The 9,513-nt window shown below is 53.9% G+C and overlaps 1 protein-coding gene across 1 annotated transcript in view; it reads right to left on the bottom strand.

Moving 5' to 3' along the window:
* Nucleotides 1-8,533: 8,533 nt before the first annotated feature.
* HOXC11 (homeobox C11) overlaps nt 8,534-9,513 on the bottom strand; it is a 3,251-nt gene continuing 2,271 nt past the window's right edge. The window contains exon 2 of the mRNA XM_008059885.1: nt 8,534-9,513. This exon is cut by the window's right edge and continues 272 nt beyond it. The gene's annotated coding sequence lies outside the window, so the exon portion shown is untranslated.

The raw sequence follows: 9,513 nt of genomic DNA, 5'->3' as shown, positions 1-9,513 counted from the left end.
CCCGGGCGGCAGGGGCGGCAGGGGGGTGGAGGGGGATGGGGGAGTTCTGGGGAGAGTGGGGTTTGTTTACCCGGGAACCAGCCTGTAACTCCCGGGGAGAAAGGGGCGGAGAGGGGGGAAATGCGGGAGAGAGGGAGAGAGTGAGGCAACTCGGGGCTCAAAACAGTCAAATTCAAATTAAAAGGTCAGGACACGATTCAGGTACTTCCCCTCTCTCCATCTCCCCTTTTCATCTCCCCAGCCCCTGTCCCCTGCTTCTTCCCTTGGGGTAGGGGCGGGGTGAGTTTTTTTTTATGGGGGGGTGCTCCCGTTGAACAGTGAGGTGGGGGGAAAGTTAAGGAATTCCAAACAGGACTAAAGTTTCTGCTCTCCTGCCTCCTGGTTCTCGGGCTTGGGCCTCAGGGCTGGGAGCTTGGGGAACCCGTGCTGGAGGCTGGCTGAGTGGCAAGTTCCCTGTGGGGGCACCTCCAGTGTCTGGGGCGTGCCAGAGAGGGGGTCACGGTCACTTCAGGGCTGCCGAGGAAAGGAGTGGACGTAGGGGGAGGAGGAGGAGGAAGCCGGCGACCAGCGGCACCGCTCCCCGACCCGGAGCCCCGGCCTGGGCCTGGCTGGGTGGGCGGCCCCTGGGTCACCATCTCAACTCAAGCGCCGGCGGAGGGCTTTGGCCTTGGAGCCGGTTCGGCCGCTTTGCTTCAGGCCCTTGGCGGCCCTCACTGTCCGCTTGACCTTGCCCCCACTAAAACAGGGAATATTCCCGGAGAGAAAGAGGGAGCCCGCGGAGCCTCGGCCCGTTTGGAGGAGTCACGTATCACACGGGAAACCAGCACACAAGACCGACAAAATGCGACCCAGAGAAGTGTCCTTTCCAGAGCGCATGGGCTGGGAGCATTTTTGAAAGAAGTGAGGCCAGTCTATTTTTTTGTTGCTGTTGTTTTTTAATAAAGGGAAGAAGTCAGGGGAGATGTATGTTTCCAATAGTTCTGTCCGTTCCTCCATGCCTTTCTTCCAAAGCGAACTAAACTCTCCTCCCCTTCCTCAGGAAACGGAATCTGGAGAAAAACTTGTCTTTCCGGTCGCCCCGCATTTTTCCCTGGACAGAGCCTCGGGTTTCGACTTTCCGAAGGGCTGGAGGCTGGCGGGGCGCGGACGCGAGCCCCGAGCCGTCCTGGCGTGGAGGAGGCCAGACCGCTCTAGGGAGGCCCAAGCCGGCGGCGGCGGCCAGAAGACGCTGCGGAAAGAAATCCGCCGAATCCCCCCCGTCTGGGAGTGGAGAGAAAAGACGCTGGGGTCCCTGAACCTCCGGAAAACTGAAAGGAAATGTGGAGTGTGTGACTTGCTTGCAGCACCGGCCTGGGGAGATCTGAAATGGTTTTGTATTTTCATTTGCAGGGGTCGCCGCTGTGGCCTCAGCATGGGGGGTTGTCCAGTGCAAGGTTAGTCTGTTTAGGCCCCAGACGAGACTTGGGACAGCCCCGGCAGCAGTCTGTCCAGGGAGCCATTTGTCCCGCCGCCCATCCCGCGGGAAACGGCCGAGACTTTATGGCCACTCTGTTTGTATTATCTGCATAAGTCTTTCCCCACCAGTTTGATCGAAACCGTTCCCTTTTACGAGGACCCAACGAAAATTTCCCGTCATATTTATCAGCCGGGGATAAAAATTTAGTATGGGAACTGATATTTCCTCATTTATGGGACGATGAAATTAAAGACCAAAGCAATTGAGAATTATATGGCTTTGGGGGGTTCCCTCCCCCCTCTTTCACATCTCCTTTATTTTCCTGCCTGGTGTGCTTGTCCCTGGAGTTTAGCATCCCAGTTCCCTGCCCTTGCCCCCCATTTTGGAGTCTGGTGGGCCCTTTCGCCCCCCGCGGCCAGGTGCCCTGCGGCCACTCGGCTTTTTCCTGTTTTTTAGGTTTTTTTTTTTTTACTTCTGAAGGTGCTAGTCGCTGAGGGCTGGGACAGCACTACCGGAGCCTCTACTTGGGCCAGGCTGGGATCCATGGAAGGTTGTCAGGAAGGAGCCTGGAAGGAGAAGGTTTGAGTCCAGTGTGTGTGGGGGGAAGGATTGAGAGAGGGGGCAGAAAAGAGTGAAGGAGAGAAACTTCAGACAAGCCTCAAGGCAGACGTAACCTGGAGCACCCACGGTCTCAGGGTTCCGCCAGTCTACCCCGTCCCAAGCCCACCTCTCACCTCAGCCAAGGGAGGGATGAAGTTGCTTCAACATCCTGGCCATTGTTAATGAAAATAATACCCCCAGGGAGAAGGAGCCAACTCCCACTTCCTCACAAGAACGAATAGTGTTTAAAGTTGGAATAATTAGAAGTATGATAAACACGGCCCATTAATGAAAAAAGAAATCAAATTCATCAGCCTAAGTGGGACCCCCGGTGGGACAAATGTTTGCCTTTAATTACGCAAGACAAACGAAAACCCAGCGCTGCTAAACCAGAGCCCGCGCGCGGACGCAGACTGGAATAACTTGTTGGGTTTTCGCAGACTTTGGGATTCTGCCTCAGTGGAGGCAAAAGGAGGAAAAAGTGAGTGTGAGGACTGGGCAAGGGGAGCCTTTTGCCAGTCTGGGTCCCAGCCCTGCCCCCTTGGGCTCCGTCTTTCCCGAGGCCACGAGCAAAGTCCGTTTCCGTCCTATTGTCCGGGCCTGGCGTTCAAAGGCACGCAGGCCGCCACAGCCACCCCGCCTGCTGCCGCTGCCAGGCTCCCATCGCCCTGCCCCACAGGCCAAGACCTCCGGCCTGCGCCCTTGGCAACTGGATTGGGATCCAGGAGAAGTCTGCGTTGCTGGAATCACTTCCATATCGGCTCTTACTCATCTATTCACCCCACTTTCTGAAAGTGCCGAGAGACCTGCACCTACGCCTAACCGCGGGGCTCTCTCTTCTTACCTCAACTTCGGGCCAAGAAAATCCAGGGGCTGCGGGACACAGTGGAGTTCAGGCTGTGCATATGTCCTGACAGATCCTACCCACCCCCAGAGCCCTGGCTCCTTTCTCCCTCCTCCTGTACTCAAGCCCTGGAGGGGCAGCAGGCATGGGACTGGGCCTCCTTACGCCTGAAGGGAGAGGAGGAGGGTTTGGGAACTCTTCAGATATTCCAGGGGGATCCACCGGGTTCCTCGGGGCAGGCTGAGGCCGGGCACTAGGGATCCCCCTGTGAAAGCAGAAGAAGGAAAGTATAGTGCTCAAGGAACAACGAGGAACCTCGGCTGCTCTCTTGGCTGGAGCCCTCAGAACGCCCCAGAAGCACCTTGATTTCTCCAGTGAAAATTATCAGAGTTTCCCCAAGAAGTTAAGAAAGTCATCTGGGAAATTCTGAAGATGAAACGAAAAAAGAAGCGTTTCTTTCCCTTTGGAGTAAATTAATAAAATAAAATAAAAATAAAGTGTGTGTATTGAAATCTCTTCCTGCAAAATGGAAAACAAAATCCCACCAGTGACTGTGGATTTTGCTTCTTGTTTTGGAGGCCGAGAGAAATCCTTCCCTTCCTAAAACTTGAAGGGAAGATTTGCTTTTCTTCTTTACTTGGTACCAAGCTCCGTCCCAGCAGAATTGGCAGCAGGGAAATCCCAGACAAAATCTGGACTGCTCAGAGGCCCAGAAAAAAAGATTTTCAAACAGGTATGAGAGGGAGGTAGGAGGCTGAGGCGCGCTTAGAAGGGCCTCCAGTCTGCTCCCGAGCTCGCAGCCGCCCGGCAGCCCGGCGGGCAGAATCGCTGTCACAGCTGGACACTGTGCACACTGGCTCCCAGATGCTGTGGAGTTTGGCATCTATACACATGTCTAATTGTGTATATACACCCACAGATATTCACTTTTACCCAAAGTGTCCTCTGAGATCCCCGATCCTGAAGTCTGATAACCCGCGCCAGTCTGACTGCTGCCTGCTCTGCCGACGCGGCCAGTGATTTAACTTTGCCTCCTGAATCGAAACCAGACCGCAGACCCCTCCAGAGAAGCTCTGGGAGGAGGAGACAGGTGGGAGGACGTCTTGGGGGGAAGGCCCTGCTCCCCACTTTAATGGTTTGCTTCTAAGTTGCCCCAGTAGGGAAGGTTTCCAGCCAGAGTCGGGGATGTGGTTGGCCTGGCTTGCTGCGGAGAAAAACCCGATCCTTCCTCACCGGCTGAATTCCTTTCAAAGACCTGTTTGTCTTTCCTTCTTTATTTTCTTTTTCTCTTTTCTTGTCTTTCTCTTTCTTTCTCTCTCTTATTTCACCCTCCTTTCCCTTTGTTTGCTTCTTTATTTTCTTTCTTCCCCTTTTTCTTGTGATGTTTTCCCTCCTTTTCCGATCCTTTCTCTTTCTGTCTTAATTAGTTGTCTTCTTTATTTTCCTCATTTCGTCTTTTCCTTCTTTATTATACAATTTATTCTTTGCTTCCCGCCCCCCCCCCCCCAATTCTTGACTTCCCCTTGACTTTCTGTCCTAGCCGTTCTTATTTTTCTCTGTTGTGCTAGGCTCAGTGAGAGTGAAACCCCAAGCTCAGTCACATGCCTTCCCAGCCCGGCTGCTAAGGCTTGGAGTTGACCTTCCGCCTTCAGCCTTAGCTGGATCTTCACAAGGCGAAGTGTAGGGTGGCTGGCGGCCCGCGGCTGGCGGCCGGTGGCCAGCGGCAGGCCCCAGCAGTCGCCATTAGAGGAAGGAGAAGCAGGCTCTGGGGCACATCCCCACTAAGGCCGATGGCTCCCAGGAATGTCAGGACCCAGGTGTCAGGTATCTTCACTTCCATCGCCCCAAAGGAGCCTTGTTACCAGGCCTACCTTTGGAGAAGGCGCCCCATCTTTGTCCTGACCTCCAGAGCTGAGCATTAACATGGCCCAAAGTTTAGCTCAATAGGTGTTCCCGAAGCTGGAGTCAGAGGAAATAAGGGAATGGGATTTTGTCAGTCTCAGGTGGGGGGCAGGACCAAGGGGTCATCTGGGCTTGGCAGCCCAAGGCCATGTCCCCACACGGACACCTTTGTTCTCTGCACTCCTGGACTGCAGCCCTGCTGGCCCTCTGTCTCCTTTGGTCCTGCAACAACTGCAACCTCTGGGCAGGAATTTCTTGGCGGTTTGGTTTCTTTCTTCAAACGCATTGTCGACTTCACAGACAGCAGGATTGCAGGGCTGTGTGTGCAGAGAGTCTCCCAAATCCATAGTCTGAGTCAAAGTTATGGGTCTCTGGTTTGTGCAGTGGATTGGAGGGGAGTGTGCAGAGGTGTGTGTGTGTGTGTGTGTGTGTGTGTGTGAGAGAGAGAGAGAGAGAGAGAGAGAGAGTGTAGGGAGGGGGAGAGAGAGAGAGAGAGAGAGAGATGTGCTCTCGCATGAGAGCAGAGGGTGCTATGGGGGAAGGTCTTGTCATGCTGACATTATCCAAACTCTAGGGATCTGTAAGGAGTGTCTCAAGAGCAGAGTGGACAGGCCTGTCCCGGTGACCTGCAGCCTCTGTTGGCTGGCAGCCCCCAAAGCCGAGTTCAAGATGGGCCTCCAGAAGGACTGACCCAAGCTTTCAAGCCTTCTGCCTCAGACAGAGAGAGGCAGTTCCATACCCTCCCCTCCCTGCACCTCCCACCCCAGAGCCCTGCTCTCCCCTCCCTCTCAAAGATCTGCAATTTCGTCCTATGGCAAGTCCAAAACTTAAGTTTTTTTTTTTTTTTTTGGAAGGGAGGGGAAATCTTGTAAAATTTTTATGCCAAACAAAGTTATAAAAACTTCCCGGGCGTTGCCTTTTCCGAAGGTTTATATGAATAATAAAGAGCGTAGTCGCGTGCACTGGTTCTGGCGGGCTCTGAGCAGGGAGGAGTTAGCATCCAGCATTATCCAGCCCTGGGCACCAGAAAACCCCAGTGGCTGCCCCCTTCAGGGAATATTGACCCAGAAACAATTGCCCTACAGATTCCTGAGAGGGGCGGGGAGACAAAGGGGTGGTGCCCTTGACTCCCTTGAAGTTCAAAGTTCTTTGCCCTGATGAGAAAAGCCTTCTCTGCCCTCAGCCCACTCGGGAAATTAGCCCAAGGTAGTTTCTCCTCCTCCAGTTGAGAAACGGCTCCAGGTGTCCCCAGCTCTGTTCACCTTTCAGACACCTGGCTTGAACCTTTTGTGCTTCCTCCAAAACAGGGCTCCCCAGCCTCTCCATCTGGGACACCTAGAACCCATGGACTTTCCCTCAGAGGTGCTTGGTTAGGGGGAGTTGAACCCTCTTCCAAAGGGGTGCTCATACCACCATTCCCCAGCAACCTAAGGGTGAGTGAGAAGATATCCCAAAGCCAAGGCTACCCCCTAACCCATTTCTCATTACAAGTGCCCCTGGTTCCCCCTGCACCCCCAAAGCCCATAGTGGGAGGGGGAGGAGCCTAGAGTGCTCTCCCAGCCCACACCACTTAATACCCTTGTAAACTCCCACGTGCGCTATAAACTTGGATTTTTACAACCAACATTCCTCCTTAGCTCCGGGAAACTTTGAACTCGGCCTCGGGTTTATTTACTGGGGGGGGGGAGGAGCTGGGGAGCTGGGAGCTGAAAAGGCTTGGAGTAAAGAGAAAAAATATGGGGCAAGGGGGTGATGAGGTGGGGGTCTGGGTGTGTTGGGAGAACCAAGACCCTCCACTGCAGGTTTGTTTACTATTTAGGGCGGAAGCGGTTTCTAATACAGGCCAGACTGGGTCGTTAAGGGCGAAATGAAACCGGGTTTAGAGGCGCGGGGGGCGCTTTATGGCGGCGTCTAGACGGGGATCTTTTGTTCCAGGGCAGCGCTTTGCCTGGAGGGGATTACCCCAAGAGGTTGAGCCCAGAGTGCCCCTGACCTGCAAGGGGGGTTGGACATCCTGGGAGTCCGATGGTGGGTTTGTTTGGGGGCCAGAGACCCCCCTTTTTCTGCTTTTTAGAGGGTCACCAAGGACTGGCAGGTTCCTGGGTCTGGGTCACAGAAGCCTTTGTTTTTCTTTCCCGATGACCCTCTGCTCTCATCCATCAGAAATCTCTTCTGGAGCTGAAGATCTTTTCTGGGCTGTGCGTTGCAGAGAAAGTGGTAGCTGCGGGTTTTCAATATTTTTCTCCAACATCAGGAGGCGTTGAAGGTTAATATTTTCCTTTATAAACATGTTTGTTGTACATAATTATCTCTATCCTAATTTTACAGAAAACATGGCCAGCAGGCTAATCTTTCCTACTGTGGCTAGCTGATAAACATCATACCTAGAGAAATGCCACACACACACACACACACACACACACACACACGCACGCACGCACAGAGGACCCTCAGTTGTGTTGCTGACCACACTCACCAAACACTGCCAGTGGCTACACACCACAGGGACACAACTCTAAAGGTGCGTGTGGTCAGGTTTACTCCATATTACAGGCAAAAGCGAACAAATAATATCCCAGCACCCAGAAGCTCACTGACTTAAATAAAATGCACATGAGGGACTTGTGGGCAGCATATAAACCCCCAGCTTGCAAATCTTGACTCAAGAGCCACATTTACACCCTTAGAGAGTCAGACACCTCAGCTGCCTCTGGAGATTCTTGCCATCAAAAACCACAGAACCTGGATTTGACAGTCATGATGCTTTTTCCTTTCATCCAACAGAACTGTATCGACAAAGACATTTTCCTTGAATTATACAAAAACAGCAAGAGAAGGGAAGGATGAGAGAATTGGTCCCGAACCTCTGCCCCCAAATAACGAATTTGGAACAGAGACCCACAAAGTGCCCTCACTGAGAGCACCAAAGGGCCATGATTATCTTTATACAGTAGAAACATGCAGCACATATATATAGATGGGTGTGGTGACTGTCCCCACAGATCATCTCCTTCCCCAGTGGCCCACCCCGGGCCAACCCCTACAAAACCAATCTCTGGGGCTTTCTACTCTGGGACACCCAGTGTAGAAACACCAGGGTGGCCCCAGCCGAGGCGTCTTGTTGTGTCTGGAGGAGCCTGGCCATTTGTGCCAGGGGGAAGCAACCAGGCCCCACCTTCCCACCCTCAGGGGCTGCTGAGGAGAGGGAGGGGGACTAGTTTCTCCTCCACTCCCCTCCCCTCCTTCTTTAAGAACTGCATATAAAAATTCCAATACAGTCTTCTCATAGAGAAAAAAAAAACCCTACCCTCAACTCTACACATTTAACTGCGACAGACGGAGACATCTGGCAGAAGGGCGGTGGAGCCAAAAAAAAAAATTCCTATAAATTTAAATTCGATGATGGTTACAATTAACTCCACAACAAACGTGTACTTAAACGGAAAGCCGTTGCTGGGCGTTTGGACACAGCTCAGGCTGCACGTGAGAAAGAAGGGCTTAAGAGTAGCTGTGGAATGTCCTCAGCCTGAGCGCGTGAGGAAGCTGCCGCCATACTCTGGGCCCTGCCGGTGGAGAGGAGGTCCAGGCCCGGCGGCACCGGCCTCCCTCACCTCTGCCCGCCTGCCTCCTCCTCCTCCTCCTCCTCCTCCTCCTCTGCCGCCGCCGCCTTGGGAGCATGGAGGGTTTTCAGAGGAGAGGGGTTAATAAAAGGGTCGAATAAAATCATAATATTGAACAGAATGAAATATCTTTATTTGCCACCAAAAAAAAATTCACAGCAATCCCTCTGGGATGGGAGCAGGCTGGGGACTGCACGTGTACACACGCGCTCACGCACATGGAGGGTGACGGGTGATTGGAATCTCATTCTGGGCGCGTCCTCCCCCCCATCCCCTCAGGGTAGAAAGAAACCCTGGTGAAATTTATTTACAAAAAGTCAGGCCCCGGCGTGGGGGAGGCGCCCAATCCCATCTCCCTACTGCCTCCACCACCCCAATCTTTCAAAAAAAAAAGAGGGAGAGAGAGAGAGAGGAGGTAACAACTGCATAGACTGTCGCTATAAATCTATGGAGTGGGACACCGCTTGGAAAAAGGTCAGGAAACCTCCACGCACCCGTTAAGACATTTCAAAGGAGGGCTCTACACGTTCACGGGGAGAAAGTGGGCTCGGGCGGGGCCTGGGCGCAGACGGAGGTAGGACACGGACTTTGCACACCTAACACCAGGTCGAAGGTACAGAAATTTCACAGCAAGGCAGGATCACATTTAGCTGCCCCCCAAGAGCGGGGCGAGGTGGGGCGGGGACGGGGAGCCCGAGAGTCTCGCTCGCAGACGCGGGCGTCTCCACGGATCTCCTCTCTGGGGCGAGGGAAGGCTTTCCGTGGGAGGGTTGCTCGGCTCCGGCGCCCCTACTGTCGCCCCTCCCCCCGCCCAACGCGAGCAGCAAGACATTGTCGCCGAGGTGTGTTTTCTTTTCAATAAAGAGTCTTGGCCTCGGCGCCGGCGGCGTTCACTCGCCGTGGGGCGAGCGCTTCCCTTCACCGCCGCCCAGGCCCGGTCCGGGTCCCGGGTCCACGGCGAGAGTCAGACCGAGAGTGGAGGAGGTTCCGGAAAGAAGTGCGGGCGAAGGCAGTGGGGGCCAGCCCTGGCCGCAGTCCAGTTTTCCACCCGCGGAAAGAAGACGAGTCAGAAAATAAAAAGTAAAATAAAA

Source organism: Carlito syrichta, unplaced genomic scaffold (assembly GCF_000164805.1).
Source record: "Carlito syrichta isolate Samal-C Ts95f unplaced genomic scaffold, Tarsius_syrichta-2.0.1 Scaffold304418, whole genome shotgun sequence".
Taxonomy (NCBI): Eukaryota; Metazoa; Chordata; class Mammalia; order Primates; family Tarsiidae; genus Carlito; species Carlito syrichta.
This window is presented reverse-complemented; position numbering and strand designations above follow the sequence as displayed.